Genomic DNA, 19,137 nt, shown 5'->3' with positions numbered 1-19,137 from the left:
ATGTTGCTGGTCTAGACACATTGAAGACAATGATGCACATGATTTTAGATGATTTGGATAGAGGAGCCCGAGTAGTGTACTCAGATGCTATGGAGGCAATATTCAGGTTCCAGAAAGATGTCACCTTGGAGCAAAAGGACATCATCATGAACTACCGATCTTGGAATTAGTTCGCTACTATCAACCACAATGAAGATGTCGAAGAGTTGGTCTTCCAACAGTTGTCAGAGTCATATTAATGTCTAGCAAGGCCTTCTCAAGCCATTTTGTCTCACATGCATACATGTGCATTGTAGTGTAACATCTTGTCAAGAGTAAGTTCAAGTGTCGATAGTTGGATGTAACAGTCATAGAGTAGATGAAGAGTCATGAGGGTAGATGAAATGTCACAAAGGGGAATGTCAAGGGTCACCCCACCCTTTTCTATAAATAATCCCTCATAACTCATTGTAGAGGCTTTTGGTCAGCCAAGATTTTGATAGGACTATCTTAGAGAGAGCTTGGAAAATATTGTAACGAGCCTTAGCTTCTCCACTACGCAGAGCTAGTACATCTCTTTGGAGGAGTAGGCAGTTGTGGCTGTAACATTTCGCTATCGGAACTAGTGGTTAGACATGGATGTATTGTATGACTGGAACTTACACTTCTTAATATAACAAGAGCTAGCACATTTCATGCATATGTTGTATTGTATTTCAACTATCTATTTACTCTAAATGATATATGTAGTTGTTTGCTTATGCATGCATGTATAACTATTTTTGTGTATGTATGTATGAATCTTTCTGAAATGTGTTGTTGGTTTAACCATCACTTTGGACTGCTTGCTAACTTGCCTTCCATGCTGTGATGTATCTTTTCTCGTGTGTTCCCTTCTTAACTCTGTGTTATCACAGGTTTCAAAGGGGTGCACTCATCTCAACCCCCATGTGTTAGAACCTCTCATGCACCTTCCTTGGCTCAGTACATATGTCACACCCTTGCTACCAACAAAGTTATCTTACTTGCCTTTGTGTGAAACCGTGGTTAAGGAATTACCATACGACCCATTGTTAGGACTCCTACACCAAACAGTCTGAGGTATAATTGGGACTTCTTACCGAGGAGATAACCTGACATGTTGGCAGGTCCAACAATGTCAACAGGAGGCAAGAAATTTTTTTATGGATCCAGGTGCTTCTATGTCTAAGAATTAGATGCCACTAGTCCCATGAAAGAAGAAACCTGAAGAAGTTACTATGACGCAGGATTCAGATCCCATAGTATTAAAATAATTTCTACAGACCTGCATGAAGTTATTACGAGATTAGAAGGTAGTGGAAGGACTACAAGAGATGATAGATAAATGTGCCAACAAGGATAATCCTTTACCAGAACAACACACATTCAATAAGGTGAACCGACGCAAGAAGAGAATTGGTAGGGAGGTGTGGTTGACAACGTAAATTAGTGATTTTGAAATGGACCAGGTAATCCTAGACTTGGGATTTGATGCTAATGTACTGCCAAAGAAAAATTGGAAATGTATGGGAAAGCCTAAGTTACAGTGGTTGCCAATTCAGCTGCACATGGTAACCAGAAAAAAAATAAATCCAATGGGTCGCCTGCATGGAGTAACTGTAGATATTGAAGGCGTGAGTGGAGTGGCAAATTTTGAAGTTATTGAGATAGTAGATAACAATAATCCATGCCCAGTGTTGCTTGGGATTGATTGGTCCTTCGACATGAATGCAATAATTAATTTAAAGAAGCGAAGCATTGTATTTGAAAAGAATGAACTTCGAGTGATTGTTCCATTGGATCTGTTATCACTCAAGAAAAATTTCTAAATTGTTCACAGCAGTTCAATTGTTTGCCAAAGGGTTGGTGTCAATTTTGGGTCTAGTCTTTTCATCTGGTTTTAGAGTCTAAATAGTTTGAATAGGAGTCTTGTTAAGAGTATTGTTGGTATGTATAACAGGGTCAATTCTCTGTTTTAGTCTATCATTGGTCTCACATCTCACATGGATATCATATGTCCAAACTCATTTCAAAGCCGAAATTGTCTAGGTGATTTCGTAGTGCCTGTAATCATTTTAAAGTGGTTTTGCAGCACATAAATCCTTTTTAACAGTTTCGCAGCGCAACATGTTTTAGGTGATTTCGTAGTGCATAATTCATATTTTGCACTGGCTGCGCTACGAAATTGGGGATTTGTTCGAATCCATAGCCATTCTTTCACAGCTGTCATATCCATCAAAATCCATTATCAGTGATCAGCTTATACCCTTTGCCTGTCAATTCGACCGCTTATCTTTATCATTAGGTCATTAGGTGTCGCCGTAAGCTCAAATTGCAAGTTTCAAAAGAAGATATAGAATCTCGAAGCCTCAAAGGTCATGTAGCTGTGAGTTCATGCTCACACGCTGGTGGTCACAAATATGTTGGAAACCTTATAATATACAGTTCAAATGTTGATGGTGAAGTTACTGGTCACTGGTGTTTAAAGAGATTTAAGGGAGAGGTGTAGGAGCAATTACCTGTGGGAGCCTCGTTTGAAAGCAAAATGGGGGAAGGTGTTACACTAAAAAATGTCACCTTGACTACTTACAGTTAGTATGGCTCAAATCAACAGTCATGCTACCCTCTTAGGCAAGTCTCATGCCTCTGTTATCCATCTCAAACTCAAAGAAGAGAGAAAGTCTTGTAAAAACTATGTTTATCTCTGGGGTCGCAGGTTCTCTCTAGCCTTACCTGCGGGGACGCTGACCATGTTCACAAAATCTGCGTCCATGGACGCTCTGTATGTTAAGGGACAGGTGCGTCCCTCTGTAAAAGGCAAAATGCGCGAGTTTTATCTTGAAAAAGTTACTTGTGGTTACTTCTAGAACATTCTAGAGGTCGGTTTGATGAAATGGATGCGCCTCCAGTTGGTTCATGTATCTCTATTAAGGGGGAACTTATCCCATCAATAAGGGAGCTATCCCACCCAAAGAGGGGGATGATCCCATTGATAGTGGACCTGAATAACCTCTTTACAGCACTATAAATAAAGACATTGAGCCAGAGGGAGAAGAGGTTGGAGCTATACATTTTCTTTGGGTAAATGCTGCAGGATTTAGGTCTTCCATTAGAGCCTTTGTGAGGAGAGATTGTCTTTACTTGATTCTACTTGGAAGAGGGTGAGCTTTGTCAAAGTAGAGGAAAACCCTTGATGGACCCTGGGAGGAACTTGCACAACACCAAGGCCAGGTTGTAAGAGTTTCTTTGTTTCGTTATTAATACAAACTGGTTTATTTTTCTCAATAGCTTGTGTTAATGAGTTATTTCATGTGTTCCTTGGTCTGCATGTTGAATATATGTTTTATTATATGAAATGCAAGTGCTTGGTAATTGTTTGATTGTTTGTGGTTGCAGGAATTGACTTGAAGGAGGAGCTCATCCGGATCGTCAAGAACGGACTTCAACAACAGCGTTTTGGAATAAGGTAAGCCTAAACACTTGTAGTTTTCATGTTGTAAAAGGTGTATTTAGAGAAAGATCACTCCATTTTGTCTTGTTTGTCATTAGAATGTCTTAGACTTCTAGGAAGGTCAGCTGTGTCCGCACCCTTGACCAATTCCGTGTGACAAATTGGCGACTCCGCTGGGGACTCCATTAATGAGAGAGTCTTTTCCTTTATGTGAACTTTGCTTTGAGAAAATCATTTTTATTTTCTGGTTTTTGACTGTGAGAATTAGTATTTGGGTGGCTTAGCTTTAGATTTAGTTAGATTTGGTTTTTCTTCATTTTTCCAGAAGGACGCACCCTCTGAGTACTGCACAGTGCGTCTTTGGACGCGCTGTTGCCGTTTGCACAGAGCGGGCCCGCACCTGTTGTAACGGGTTGCCTGCGTCTTCCTGTAAACTTTAAGAAAATTCCATTTTTGCTTTAAATTGCTTTTAGATTTTGATTTTCCTTAGTATTTTCTGCCCAGATCCTTTAGTACCCTGTCAAGAATTTTCACCTGAACTTGTTTTGTGAGCTTTGAGTGTTTTAGTGGTTTTCAACGAAGTTTAGACCTAGGGTTTGATTTTTGGATAGGTTTTGTAGTGACTTTGATAGTAGAAAGTTGTCCAACCTTAGATCTCTCTGGTTAGTCAACCTTCTTAGAAGTCGGGCCTGTCGTAAAGTCTCCTTGTGTGAGCAGCTTGCCATTTAAGTTGTTTTGGGTCAAATTTCGAATTGCTTGTTTATAAAGTATTGATTTCCATTTTACAAAAAGAACAAAAAGATTAGAGTTTTGTTTTGGCTAGTTTTTGGTTCTGCAATAAGCTAGTCCTTGATTTGATTGTGATCAAGTAAAACACCTTAGAATAATCATTGTTAGTTTTGGCCTCGTTAAACTTGCTTAGAATAAATTTGCTTTTAGTTTGCTTATGAGTGGATTTTCATAGATTTTAATAGTTGTTAAGATTGATTTTTGGTTATATTAGATTTATTTGCTTTATTAAAAGAAAAATACAAAAACATCTTCTTTAAAAGTCTTGTTTCAAGTAGCTTTTTGTTTTTGAAAGAAGAAAAGAGTTTTTTCGTGCATGTAAAGAGAGGTTATGTTTTTATGCTTGGAAAAGAAAAACGAATTGTTTCTTTGATTGTCTTCAATTAAGAAGTTGCTTTTATAAAGATTGCATTCTCTCAACTTTTTAGTTAAGCAATTCATCGAAAAAGTAAAGTAGTGGATAAATCATTCTAGGTGCATTTTGTAGTGGTTTCGAGTCGAGTCAACACACCATTGGTTTCACTTCCATCACCTTTTGACTTAAGAAACAACCTTAAAAGTAACGCTTAAATTAAAATCAATCTAGTAATCTTTATTTTTCTAGGGCTCTGAAACACCAACATAGCTTAGGCTAGGGTCTTGGAGTAGGTGAGTACTTAACTCTCCAAGACTACAAAACCAAACAGATAGTTTATCTTGAGTAGATTAAATCCAATTGTTTCAGTTATACTCTGGGAAAGCTCCTCTTAAAGGAGAAGCACGAGCTCGTGTCCGAACCAGTGAGGGGATCATTCCTCCCTCGTTGGGAACGACGCCAGACAGTACGTATTACAAACGGTAAACCTCGGATTAACCATTGTCGAGGAGCCAGGGGTCACTTATCGGTAAACCTTGGATTATTGTCAAGGAGCCGGTAAGGGGATTGGAGCTTGTTACTCTGCCCTTGCGTGCTGTCGGAGTTTAGACTGTTCCCCCAGGTGTAATTGTTGTGATTGGTAACTTTAGTGACCATAATCTTTAGGGTTCTACCGAGGTGACGGTGGAGGGAAGGTCCCACTGTACCTGGAGCAGACGTCGGTTATACTCACTTGGATTTTCCGGGGGGTTCACTTCACTTCGAGACGGTTAAAGTGGAGGAACTTGTGCCGGTCTATTCATTAAGCAGGTTGCCGGGGTAACTGTTCCACCCGCCATTTCTGTACTGAATCCTGCGAGGTTGGGCCTAATCACCAACTAGCGCTTTTGGTCCGGAAGACTACTGTTTGTGTGTGCTTTGACGCTCTAGATTATTTAGGCGTGTGCTTCAAATTTGTTTGCTTCTTTAGAAGACTTTAGGTGGTTTGATTTGAAATTTTTACTTTGTTTTCGTGTGTTGTAGTTAAAAATCTTTAATTGTGGCGGAATTACCGAGAAGGTCCCGTCGAATTGCGGGCCAGTCTCCTGAAGTTGTTTCTGTGGCCGAATTGTTGAGAAGATCCCGTAGACTTAGGGGATCCCCTCCTCGAGACGACCCAGGTAATTTAGAAGGGTTAAAGGTCCTTGTAACTCCTCCTAGTGACAGTAGAGTAGGTTCACCTGAAGAAGGAGAATCTTCCTTGGTAGTCCATCCAGATTACCAAAGTTTAGAAACAGGTTACAATCCCGAAGCTGTTACAGTTTCCGAGCTTGCTGGTAGTTTTTCATCTGCCAGTGAAACAGGCGAAGAACCTGAAATTTCCGAACCTGTTACTCCAACTCCTAGTGTTCCTGATTCACCAAGAATAGAAAGAATTATCACCGAAAATCTTCCTGTTGGATTAATTGCTATAGAAGAACTTGTTCCAGAGGAAGAAATAGGCGTTTCTGATTCTGAAGATCTAATTACCCTTGATCTAAGGGAGCGTGAATCCATCTTTTACAGTCCTCCTAGAAGTGAATCTTGGTACCTTGCATTAACCAATTTTTTAGACAACTCAGTAGGTTTTTCTACACCTCGTACTCCTTTTCCACCTAGAGGAATTCATTCTCCTGTAAATATGTCTGGTCAGTCATCTGTGTTTTCACAAAGTCCTGAATCATTTTTACATGGCGGTCCTTCTGTTCCTACTGGGTATCAATCACTTTCTGGTACCTTTGCGGGAGCATCTCCTCAACCCATTGATCATGGGTTATTAGTTGGAAACAGTGGTAATGTACCATTGAGTATAGGTGACATTTATATGATGTCAGGTTCAACTCCCATTAACCAACCTCAAGGTGGCCAATTACCGCCTGGGGGGAAACCTTCGTTAATGCCTGGGGGGCAACCTCAAGGTACTTCATTCGTGACTGGGGGGCAACCTCAAGGGTATCAACCCCAAGGGTATCAACCCCAGCCTCAATATGTACCCCAAAGTCAACCTCAGTATCAATATCAACCTCAAGGATGGCAACCTCAAGGATGGCAACCCCAAGGGTATCAACCCCAAGGGTATCAACCTCAAGGATACCAACCTCAAGGTCAAGGTCAACCCCAGTACTCGTATTTACCTCAAGGTTATCAACCTACGGGTCAATACCCTGGTCAAGGTTATCAACCACCTCAAGGGCAATCATATGGGACTGCACCTTACAGTTATCAACCCTATCCTCAATACGGCTATGGATCTCAGTATCCTCAACCTGTTACGAGTCAATACCCTGGAATGTTAACATGGGATCCGTCACAGGGTCAACAGATGTCGCAACCAAGTATACAGTCGGTACCTCAAGCAGGACAACCTGCAGTTCCTGGTCCACCCCAGCAACCGCAACCTGTCCAGTCAAGTGTTCAGACCCCTGTAACTTCCGTAGTTACTCAGCCGCCAATTGCACCTGGTACTCCACCTCACACGGCTGCAGCAACTACCGCTTCATCTACCATGCTTACTTCTGGAGTATCGGCAGCTCCGGTTTCTACTGTCCCTGTAACCACTCCTCAGACATCTGTACCGTTGTCTGGACCTACGGTTCAAACCACAGTCCAGATGCCTGCAGGCCAACCTGGTACAAGTACGGTTGTTACTACTCAACCTCAATTTGTTCAACCTCCGTACCAGGGACAGTATCAACCTGGGCAAGCTGCCCAACAACCGGTTTACCAGTATCAACCGTATCCTGGGTACACTTATCAACAACCTCAGCAACCCCAGTACGGTCCGGTTAATCCTGGTTTTCCAGGAGGATATAATATCCCAAATGCGACTCCTGTTCCTAGTTATCCTGGATATCCTCCTCCTGGGGCTGGTATTGTGACTCAGAGTTTTAGAGATCCTAACCGGCAGTTACCGTTTATTGCGACTTTAGATTTACCCGACTTGACGCGCCTAACGAACGATCCAATTCAATATCTTCAGTTCTGGCCGCCAATGCCAAATAAGTTGCCCAGCGATATACCCAAGTTCGAAGGTAAGTCTGGAGAGGATCCGTCTAATCACGTGATGACTTACCACCTCTGGTGTGCATCAAATTCCATCTCAGATGATTCTATCCGCTTACGTCTTTTCCAGCGTACACTCATTGGTCTCGCAGCCAAGTGGTACATTGAGTTACCACGGGCCTCTTTTTACAACTTTAGCCAGTTAGCTACCTCGTTCTTAACTCATTTTCAGTTACCAGTCAGATACGATAATGGTACAGAATTATTAACTTCGCTAAAACAATCGACATCCACGTACATTTCTGATCACATCCATGAGTGGAGACGTCGAAGAAGATTAGTGAAAGTTTTTATCCCGGACCAAATCTTAGCTGAATGGTTTGTCAAATCATTATTACCAAGAATTACTGAAGATGTAGCTAAGGCCGGAGTAGTTACTGAGGAGCAAGTCATTGCTCAGGCACAATACCTTGACTTAGTTTACACTCAGTCGGGTACGTTACACGAGAAAATTCCGGATCTTCCAAAGTCAAACCAAATCGCTGCTGCTCCTTCGGGATCTCATGCCGCTGATGGTATGATTGGTATCGTGACTACAAAGAGCAAGAAGAAGTCTTCCAAGGCTTCAACTACTCCAATTATCACTTTGCCTGATTCTCCGACAGGAGAGTCTTCTCCTGAACTCACCGCCGACATTCACGCTGTAGAGTCATCTACGGCCAAACCAAAAAACGGTGGAAAGAAGAAAGGAAAGAAGAAGGCCAAAGCAGACAAGGCTCCAAAGGAGAAAACGGAAAAGTCGGAAACCAATGACGAAAAACGCAAACCTCGATATCCTTGTCTCATTTGTGAAGAAGATCATTTTACGAGAGACTGCCCTCATCGGGCCGAGGTAGTGAAAATAGTCAAAGGTTCTCCCACTCCTGCTGTGTTAAAAAATCCATTTCCAGAGCAGGAGAATAAGATGATAGGTTCTTCTTCGAATGCCAGTGAAGAACCCATTTTGATGATGTCTCATGTCAGGATTGCGACTCGATCGCAAGATTATGGTAGTAAGGCTCCTGTTGATGGTAAGGAAGCAGAATCTTCTCACTCTAACCCATCAACCTCAGCTCCTGGTTCCGATCCACTACAGATCGAAAAACCTAACCCAGACTTAGTGATTAAGCCGCCCGCCAAGGGTGTACTTCGAAGGTCTGCTTTCAATCCACATGCGAGGGCAGCCCAGAATTACAACATTGTTGAGGACTTAGCTGTTTCACCTTCAGCAATGTCGGCACTCGAAGTGCTGCAATCATGTCCAGCGCAACGAAAATTGCTTTTGTCGGCTATCGGAGCTGTCGATGTTCAGGACCCGAACCTAATGATCTTTGATCTAGAAAATAGTACACCGCGTCTCCCCCATCAAATGGCTTTCCAAATCCCAGTGATAGTCAAAAACAGGCCTATTCATCGGACTGTGATTGATGAGGGAGCTTCTACGTGTATTATGTCGATTCAATGTTGGAGATCGCTTGGTTCTCCTTCGTTGAACCAATCCCCCACCATCCTTAAGGCCTTTGATGGCCGTGGGTTCCGTCCGTTTGGTATTCTACAAGAATTGCCTATAGGGGTCGAAGGTAAAACCGTTAGTCTGGATGTGGAAGTGGTTGATGCCCCTCTAGACTACAACCTTCTTTTGGGTCGAAGTTGGTCATATGCTATGACAGCGGTCGTTTCATCGGTCTTCAGAGTCATTAAGTTTCCACATAACGGTAAGATCGTGACTATTGATCAGCTGACATACTTTTCATCCGACCAGCCTCTTCAGAGAGTATCCAGCATGTTGGTAAAACGACAATCCCTTATAGGGACATTGGTGTAGGTTTAGTTAAGGATTCCGGTTTACTGGGAACTTTTCCTCTCCCTCCACTCAACGTAGACCCTTCGTTTGCAACGATTCATATGATCACGTCAGAAAACATTATTTATGATGATCCTTGGTATGTTCCATCTGACTCTGAGCTAGATTCACTCGGTGATGTTATGCCGTTGAGTCCGTATGAGATTGCTTATGAAGCTCTTATGTCTTTTACCGATTTTCATTCAACCAAAACCGACCAAATGAATGTGGTCAGTGAAGAGTCACTTTTCACCTCACCCTTAGAACGGATAACGTTTCCCGAAGAAGTGTCATCTGACGAACAACTTCGCGAAATCCTAAGTGTAGATGATCTACCATGGGAAGATCTCCATCACAGATCTTCGTTTTTACCTAAGGGCGATGCATTTGAAAATGATTTTTCATCTATCTTTACCGCTGAATATGTCAAAGACGCTCAGGATCCAACGAAACATTCTGATTCAGAGTTGAATTTAGGGAATATTTCTCGTACTATTCCCATTGATATTTCAGTGAAGCCCGGAATCGAGGAAAACATTCATATAGGTGCCGCATGTACTGAAGAAGAAATCCAAACTTACAAGGCCCTATTCCAAGAATTCCGCGACGTGTTTGCCTGGTCTTACGAGGAAATGCCGGGAATTGATCCTGCCATTGTTGTTCATGAAATAAAAACCTACCCGGATGCTAAACCCATTCGGCAACGGTTGCGTCAGATTCACCCTCGAAAAGCGGCTGCGATTAAAGCAGAAGTCGAAAAGCTGTTGAAAGCAGGTTTCATTTATCCGATCCCGTTAACGGATTGGGTATCGAATATTGTTCCCGTCAATAAAAAACAAGGAACAATAAGAATCTGTATCGACTATAGGGATATAAATCGAGCTTGTCCAAAAGACAACTATCCTACGCCTTATATCGATCAAATAATTGATGATTGTGCCGGAAGTGAGATGTTTTCCTTCATGGATGGTTTCTCAGGCTATAATCAAATCAATATTCTACCTGCCGATCAACCAAAAACGGCATTCATTTGTCCATGGGGGACATTTGCTTATTGCAAATTACCTTTTGGGCTTAAGAATGCCGGGGCCACTTTTCAACGGGCGATGTCTTATGCATTTCATGACATCAAGCACATTGTGCAACCCTATCTCGATGATTTGCCTGCTCATTCTTTACATCGAGCTGATCACCTTGTCCACCTACGAGCAATCTTTATGAGGTGTAGGCATTATCGAATTCGGTTGAATCCCCACAAGTGTGTTTTCTGTATAGAAACAGGTCGATTGCTGGGATTTGTTGTTTCAAAAGCCGGCATTCGCGTCGATCCCTCGAAAGTCGAGGCTATCATCAAATTGCCTCCTCCTTCGAGTTTGCGCCAACTCCAAAGTTTGCAAGGGAAAGCGAACTTTTTACGCCGATTCATCCCAAACTACGCCGAGGTCACTAAAGGTTTTACACGGTTGTTGAAACAGAACGCACAATTCTTTTGGGACGAGATTGCCCAACAATCTTTTGATGCATTAAAACACGCGTTGACCCATGCACCGTTATTGCATCCTCCCAACTACAACCAGGACTACTTCTTATACCTCGCAGCTTCGCATTCCACCATTGGAATGGTGTTAGTTCAAGAAGATGAATTCAAAGCAGAGCATGTGATATATTATCTTAGTAGAACCTTAAATCCCACTGAGTTAAAATATTCGCATGTGGAGAAATTGGCCCTGGCAGCCGTTCAAGCTGTCCAGCGTTTTCGTCACTACATTCTTCTTCGCAAAACTACGGTTATTTCGGATTGCAACCCTATGATTTATATTTTGACAAAACAACTGCTAGGGGGCAAGTACTCTAAATGGATTGTTATCCTGCAAGAGTTCGACTTGGAGTTCGAGAAGTCCAAGTCTAAGAAATCTTTAGTTTTTGCGGAATTGATGTGTGATTTCCCGAGTGCTGACACAGAGACTGTGGCAGAGGAGTCCATTGCGGACGAATCTTTGTTTCTTATTAGCACTTTAGATCCGTGGTATGGGGATATAATCATCTATCTCCAAACCCAAACCTTTCGGCCTGAAGCTTCCAAGGAAGACCGTCGAAAAATTCGGTTTCGATCCCAGCAATACAGAATTATTGGAGATACACTTTATCGCCGGGGGCAGACTTAGTTTTTCGACGTTGTTTAACTCACGAAGAGGCTGAGAGAGTTTTGAATGATTGTCACTCTGGAGCATGTGGCGGTCATATGTCTGGGTATGCCACAGCTCAGAAGGTGTTGCGCGCTGGCTATTTCTGGCCGTCTATGTTTAAAGATTGTATCCTTGCCGTCAGAAAATGCCACAACTGTCAAGTGTTTGATCGAAAGATGCGCGCTCCACCTGCTCCTCTCCACCCTATAATTGCCGCTGGTCCATTCGCCAAATGGGGCATTGACTTTATTACTTGTAACCCTCACTCGGCCGGGGGGCATGCGTATATCATCCTCGCGGTTGATTATTTTACAAAATGGGCCGAGGCGATGCCTACATTCGACGCAAGCGGCAAGACAGCTGCAGTTTTCGTATTCAATCATATCATAACTAGGTTTGGTGTCCCACAAGCAATCATTACTGACCATGGGAGCCATTTTCGAAACGTCATGATGACTGAGCTTACAAGCCAGCTTGGTTTGCGCCACGATAGCTCTACTCCTTATTATCCGCAAGCCAACGGTTTGGTTGAGTCAATCAACAAAGTTCTAGTCATCATGATTCGACGGATCATTGGTATCCATCGAACGAATTGGCATAACATGTTATTTTCGGCGCTATGGGCATATCGAACTTCAGTGAAAAATTCAACAGGTTTCACCCCTTTCCAGCTAGTTTATGGCTTAGAAGCTGTGTTACCTATTGAATGCGAAATCCCATCACTTCAAATGGCTGTCGAATTACTTCCAGCTACTTCCGAAGAGGAGAAACGGTTATTATACTTGGCTAAATTAGATGAGACTCGACGTGACGCTACTTTAGCTATCGAGACTCACGCGAAACGAATGAAAGCTCAGTACGATAAAAATGTAACCCCTCGAAGTTTTTCGGAAGGAGACCTAGTACTATTATATGATCAAGCTAACGATAAGCTAGGTGCCGGAAAATTCGTTCCCATGTGGCATGGGCCCTACATTGTAAAGCGAAAGCTAGCAAAAGGGGCTTATGAGTTAGTTGATTTTGATGGGGACTCTTTGGGTAAACCCAGAAATGGACTTTACCTAAAGAGGTATTATGCTTAAAATGATGGGTATGGAGAAATTTTTAGATAGGTTAGATTTCCTTTCTAGCTAGCAAGTGTGTTAGTTTAGTCAGTGTGCTTAGCTTAGCGAGTGTGGTTTTTCGTCATTATTCTGGCTTATCTTGGTTTTACTCTTGATATTGTAGATGTCGACGCCTCTCCAAACATACATTGGATTTGCTGATGGTGCTTGTCGTAATACACGGAATATCTCTTCCGCAGCTTGGGTTATCTATTCGCCCTCTGACGAGTTAGTTTCTATGCATGGGGTAAGCCTCGGTCAAACAACGAATAACATTGCAGAATACAGTGCAGTGGTTGAATTATTATCCGAATCTATTTCATTTGGAATTCGACGTTTGATAGTGAGGTTAGATTCTGAACTTGTTGTATTACAGCTTAATAGAGTTTATGCCATTAGAAATCCTGTGTTATTAAGGTTGTTTTTGAGAGTGCGTCTCTTGGAACGTGAATTTGATTACATTGAATATCAACATATTCCAAGGTCTTTGAATACATTAGCAGATGCAATTGCTTCTCGAGTGTTGGACAGACATTTATAATGATCATGCAAGTAAATTTAAAAACATTTCATCATATGTTAAACAAGATAAGCCGGTAATAGTGATATATATAGATAGAAGTGTGTCAAAAAATATATACATCGTCTTCGATCATAGGTTGAAAACACCTTATGATCGGCAAAATGATAGTACAAAAAGTCAAAATGTCACATGTGACTACAAAAGTGACTAGTCAATCACTGGTGGTGCTCTCTGTATGACACCACTGCGCGGGCTACCTTACGCAAAAATCTCCTAAACGGTCCAGGGACCGCGACTACGAAACGCTGAAGCCTGATAGGAATGTCGTCCATAGTAGTCTCAGGTATATCTGCCGTGAGACGCTCTAGATCATGCTCCAACTCAGCTAGTACTTCTGCTGTCGCGTCCTGTGGGACCGGTACCGGTGCAGCTGGATGTAGTCTATCATAAGGCCGGAGGTTGGCTGGACGCTGTGGACCAACATCTGCATTTTGAAAAAGTTTTACTATTAGTTTTGAGACGATATATATAAAAAATACAAAAAATACATAATTAGAAAACTTGTGAAAATAAAAGTACCTCTGTCGTCCCATTGTTCTCCCTGTGGAAGAACCATGTCCGGATCACCTCTGAAATCCATTCCGGCATACGGAAAGTCCTGTATCACAAAAAGCTGGCCCTCTAACCAGTCAAAATAACTATCTGAGAATCGAACTACTGTCGCGCCCTCGTCAGGATGCCGGGCCATCACCGCAACCCATCGTATCAGCTTTGGCTGCCGAGGACCCAAGATATCAACAGTGAGTTGCTGAGGGATCAGCATTGGAATTCTCTCCAAGGCAAAGCTCACGACTATAGGCCCATATCCAAAAGTCTTTAGTCGTCCGTTCTTTGCCTTGGTCAGTTGGCTCTTCATATGAGCCGACACAGCTTCACACCAGTTGAAAATGGTGCCTTGGTAACAGTCAATTGCCATCCGCATTTGGGATCCGGAAGCAATGTGTAAAGCGGCCGCGCCGCAAATTCTGGTAACCGTGAACGCTATGACTTTGAGTTCCGGTAGAGTGATGTGTTTTATCTCTATGCCTTTTGAATGGTGAGCCCCACGTGTGCACCAATCCTCGCGGAGACTATCAAGGGATTGGCCACCCGGCCTAGTCCCCGCAAGACTGAGTTGCTCACCTCTGTTTGGCAAGCCAGTGAGAAAGTATACATCCGAGGGCTCTATCTCGAGCTGGTGCCCTCCTATGTAAAAGCATTGTTCTTGAACGTTCCATCGCTCAACCAGCCATTCCAAGAATCTTACCTGGCCCCTCATGCCCGGTATGGTCCAATATTTGTATAATCCGCATGCTCTTAGGGCATCCAGGGAAGGTTGATGATTTATTGCAGCTTCATCTTCCTCTACATGCTCTCTTTCTCTCCAGTCTAACATGATTAATGCCCTGCATATCAAAAATAGCAATTAGAAATTGATTTGGGAATTTTTGGTGGTTTTTTGAGAGAGTTGGGGTTTTGAAATGCGCGTTTCTCGGAAGACGCATCCCGGCTTTGTAGCACAGGGCGCCGGACGCAGCTGGCCTGAAGGCGGGTTGCGTCTTCCGACCGTTTTCCCGTATGAGAAAAAGTCGGGGGACGCAGGTCACCCGAAGGGCACCTGCGTCCGCCGAGAGGCGCATTCCAAAACCAAAACCCTCCCAAAAAATGAAACTAAGACCTAAAAATTAATTCTAAACGGATAGAAATGCAGAGTAGGATGTGTAAAATACCTGGATGAGACGGCGTTCGATTCCGACGGTCAGATTTTCCGCAGCGACCACGGGAAGTTTCTTGTCAAAAGCTCCTTTTTCAACCTCAACAGTGAAACGGTAAAAATGACATGGTAAAAGGTCTTTTTATAGGTTTTTTGGATGAATTAGTTCATTTTTTACCATGAAAAGATGTTTTTGAATGTATTTTTGCCTATTTTAAACAGGTATGAGTAATGTGTTGCTTTTGTGCAGGACAAAGGGATTTCGAGGGAAATTGTAATTTTTTCACAAACAAAAATATCAGAGTCATCTTTTAAGCCCTTTTCTGACTCCTAAAACATGAAAAGATCGCCGAGTGTTTCTTTTTCACTCGTTAAAACGGAATTAAAAGACGGTCCCCTTTTAGCTCTTTTCTGACCGCAAAATCAGGAAAAGATTGCCGGGTTTTTGTCGTTTCGAACTCGATAAGGAAATAAAACGACGTGTCCTTGATCGCTTTTTACTTTTCAGGTCAACGACACTATTATGAAAGTACTCCTTGGTCGCAAGATCAAGCGGTTCCCCCAGGTATTATTTTATACTTTTTCGGGCTTGAGGGACACAAATATACGAAAAAGTTCAACGTGGAGTCTCCTTTAGTTTTTTCAGACTCTCTAAAATTGAAAAACCGAGTTTCTCCTATACTGGGCTCGTTAAACTTTTACAGTAGAGGACCTGTTCAATTACAAACAGGAACGAACCACTCCTTCCTAGGGTTCGAATTTAAACTAGGTTGGACTCGTCCGAAGGATGAGCTTATAATCAAGCATATGTTATCCTCCTCAAGCTTGTTAAAAATAAAGAGGTACTTGCCAGAAATGGTGGGGGAAAAGAGAGAAGAATGAACCTGTTTGTCACCTTTTGTCTCAAAAGAAACTTTATTACCGCTCTTGAACACGACACTTTTTATTCACCTGGGTTGGGAAATCTTTTACCTCACAGTTGACCAAACCACTTTGAAAGTCTTTAACCGGGTTCCGGGGATTAACTTTGAGTTATTCGTCACCAAGCCATCTGTTGTGTCGTTATGTGTTCAAGAGGTCTGCAAGAAAAACTTTCATCTGCAAAATACTTGTCATCCATTTGACCATCCCTGAGTCAGTCCTTACAGCAACATTTCTTCAACTTGAACAATGATTTCGTGTTGCGGGCTTGCCTGCAACGGGTCGCTTTCTATCGACATCGACACATTATCTAGAAAGATGACTTAGGAATCGACAGTACCTTGAAGTCTGCATGCATCAATGGCAGGTTTCTCGCCTTTGACGTCAGTTTACATCATTGACTTTCGATCAAAGGATTCCGTGAAGTGTTCGACATCAAAACATCTATTCACATTTCACGGGTTGTGCTTGGTACTTTGAGAACCATTGACATTACTGGTGGTCTCTCTCATGCTTGTTAACAGTTTACATCATCGACTGGTAATCAAGTGGTTTCTAACATGTTCGACATCGAATCATTTAATCACATGGCTAGAATCGTACCAATTCGGGAAGTAGAAGTGAAGACCCTGGATCTAGTTTCTACCATCCAGGCTGCGAGGAGTTTTGTATTCATTATCTATGTAGACTAATCATAAACAGATGGCTGCGTCCATACTGTGTCTACAAAAGTCTATAAAAATGATGTACTGCAAGATCATTCCTGTATCAGAATAGTTAGTCCATTAGTTAAAGTTTTGAATCTGAGTATGGGAATGCCTACCTCAGTGATGATATAATCTTATCCATGTATTTTGTGTTGAAAATTGCAGGTTCCAACCAGGCCATCCACAAGACAATCCTTGAAATGATAAAGCGCTTCACCCTTCCTAGAATTACAAAACCCTACTCTATTCCAGGCTTCGCACTTTAGGGGGCAATCTGTTACACTAAAAAATGTCACCTTGACTACTTACAGTTAGTATGGCTCAAATCAACAGTCATGCTACCCTCTTAGGCAAGTCTCATGCCTCTGTTATCCATCTCAAACTCAAAGAAGAGAGAAAGTCTTGTAAAAACTATGTTTATCTCTGGGGTCGCAGGTTCTCTCTAGCCTTACCTGCGGGGACGCTGACCATGTTCACAAAATCTGCGTCCATGGACGCTCTGTATGTTAAGGGACAGGTGCGTCCCTCTGTAAAAGGCAAAATGCGCGAGTTTTATCTTGAAAAAGTTACTTGTGGTTACTTCTAGAACATTCTAGAGGTCGGTTTGATGAAATGGATGCGCCTCCAGTTGGTTCATGTATCTCTATTAAGGGGGAACTTATCCCATCAATAAGGGAGCTATCCCACCCAAAGAGGGGGATGATCCCATTGATAGTGGACCTGAATAACCTCTTTACAGCACTATAAATAAAGACATTGAGCCAGAGGGAGAAGAGGTTGGAGCTATACATTTTCTTTGGGTAAATGCTGCAGGATTTAGGTCTTCCATTAGAGCCTTTGTGAGGAGAGATTGTCTTTACTTGATTCTACATGGAAGAGGGTGAGCTTTGTCAAAGTAGAGGAAAACCCTTGATGGACCCTGGGAGGAACTTGCACAACACCAAGGCCAGGTTGTAAGAGTTTCTTTGTTTCGTTATTAATACAAACTGGTTTATTTTTCTCAATAGCTTGTGTTAATGAGTTATTTCATGTGTTCCTTGGTCTGCATGTTGAATATATGTTTTATTATATGAAATGCAAGTGCTTGGTAATTGTTTGATTGTTTGTGGTTGCAGGGATTGACTTGAAGGAGGAGCTCATCCGGATCGTCAAGAACGGACTTCAACAACAGCGTTTTGGAATAAGGTAAGCCTAAACACTTGTAGTTTTCATGTTGTAAAAGGTGTATTTAGAGAAAGATCACTCCATTTTGTCTTGTTTGTCATTAGAATGTCTTAGACTTCTAGGAAGGTCAGCTGTGTCCGCACCCTTGACCAATTCCGTGTGACAGAAGGTTATTGGTCCTGCAGCCTACCGATGGCAATAGACTGTTACAATGAGTAATGAGACAGGGGTGTTAGATGGCTGCAAAGTTAACGCCTGGTTGAGATCCCTGTCTTGCATTTGGCAATTTTCGTGGTTGAGATTACGGCCAGAGATTAACAAAAGAGGCAAAAGCAGCTCACTCAGTGATTCAGTGATGGCGTGGTATCTGGCACTTGAAAGTGGTAAATTTTGGTTTCCAGCTCAGGTATACAATCGCGAGCGTGGACATGTTGGGTTTATGCTATCTTGTTATGACGCAGAGCTTAGTTATGATAGCAGAACCAATACTTTCAAGGCCAGGTATTCACCACATGGTCATCGAAAAATTGTCGTTGAGGAAGGAGTACAGTGGGGCAGGCTGCGAGCACCTCCTGTGGACACACCTGCCCATGATCTTCACCAATCTATTTGTTTGAATGTTCTATGTCCTGGAGATCATGTTGAGATACAGTAGAGAAGGAACAAGGAATTCCCATATGGATGGTGGTATGGGGTTGTGGGTCATTCAGATTATTGTGACAGAGATAGTCGCCACTGCCAATGTCATTTAGATGATACTGTGATTCTAGAGTTCAATCAATATACACCTGGATCACGATGGCGGCATGCAGCAATTAATAGAAAGGATCATCATGAAGAACATAGGAATATTATATGCTAATGAATTGAAAAACTCAAGACTTAAATCTTTTTCTGCAAATATTCATCGAATGGGTGTGACAAACAGCATAATCTGCAACTATGATGGCAAAGAGCTGCCAAAGGTGTTGGGTCTGAATTCACTTGATAGGGCGTTGTTAGATGCACCCTGCAGTGGCACTGATATATTTTGGATAATCAAAGATGAAGTAGCAGTGGAAAGGATGCCTGTGCGTTACTCTCAGCATTTGATAATCGCCTTTGGATTCCAATAAGAAACATTCTTCTGCGGCTTTGTAAAGGTTCTGGATTCAATCCATCGTAAATGCAATAAAACAGGGCTACAGGGAAGATAATGGGCTTTACCTTGAGATTGATGCAGATGAGCAGCTACTGATCTATATACCATTTACTCAAGTTATCAAATTGCATTCTTTGGTAA

At 42.3% G+C, this 19,137-nt stretch overlaps 1 pseudogene; it reads left to right on the top strand.

The window, feature by feature from the left end:
• The first annotated feature begins 2,456 nt into the window (after positions 1-2,456).
• LOC149263186 (F-box protein At2g32560 pseudogene) lies at positions 2,457-18,717 on the top strand (annotated as a pseudogene).
• Positions 18,718-19,137: the final 420 nt, after the last annotated feature.

This window comes from Pinus tabuliformis, chromosome 6 (genome assembly GCF_031772625.1).
Source record: "Pinus tabuliformis cultivar Carrire ecotype Pingquan chromosome 6, CPIR1, whole genome shotgun sequence".
In the NCBI taxonomy this organism is placed as follows: domain Eukaryota; kingdom Viridiplantae; phylum Streptophyta; class Pinopsida; order Pinales; family Pinaceae; genus Pinus; species Pinus tabuliformis.
Note: the sequence above shows the minus strand (reverse complement) of the source record. Positions and strands in the feature narration are given on the sequence as shown.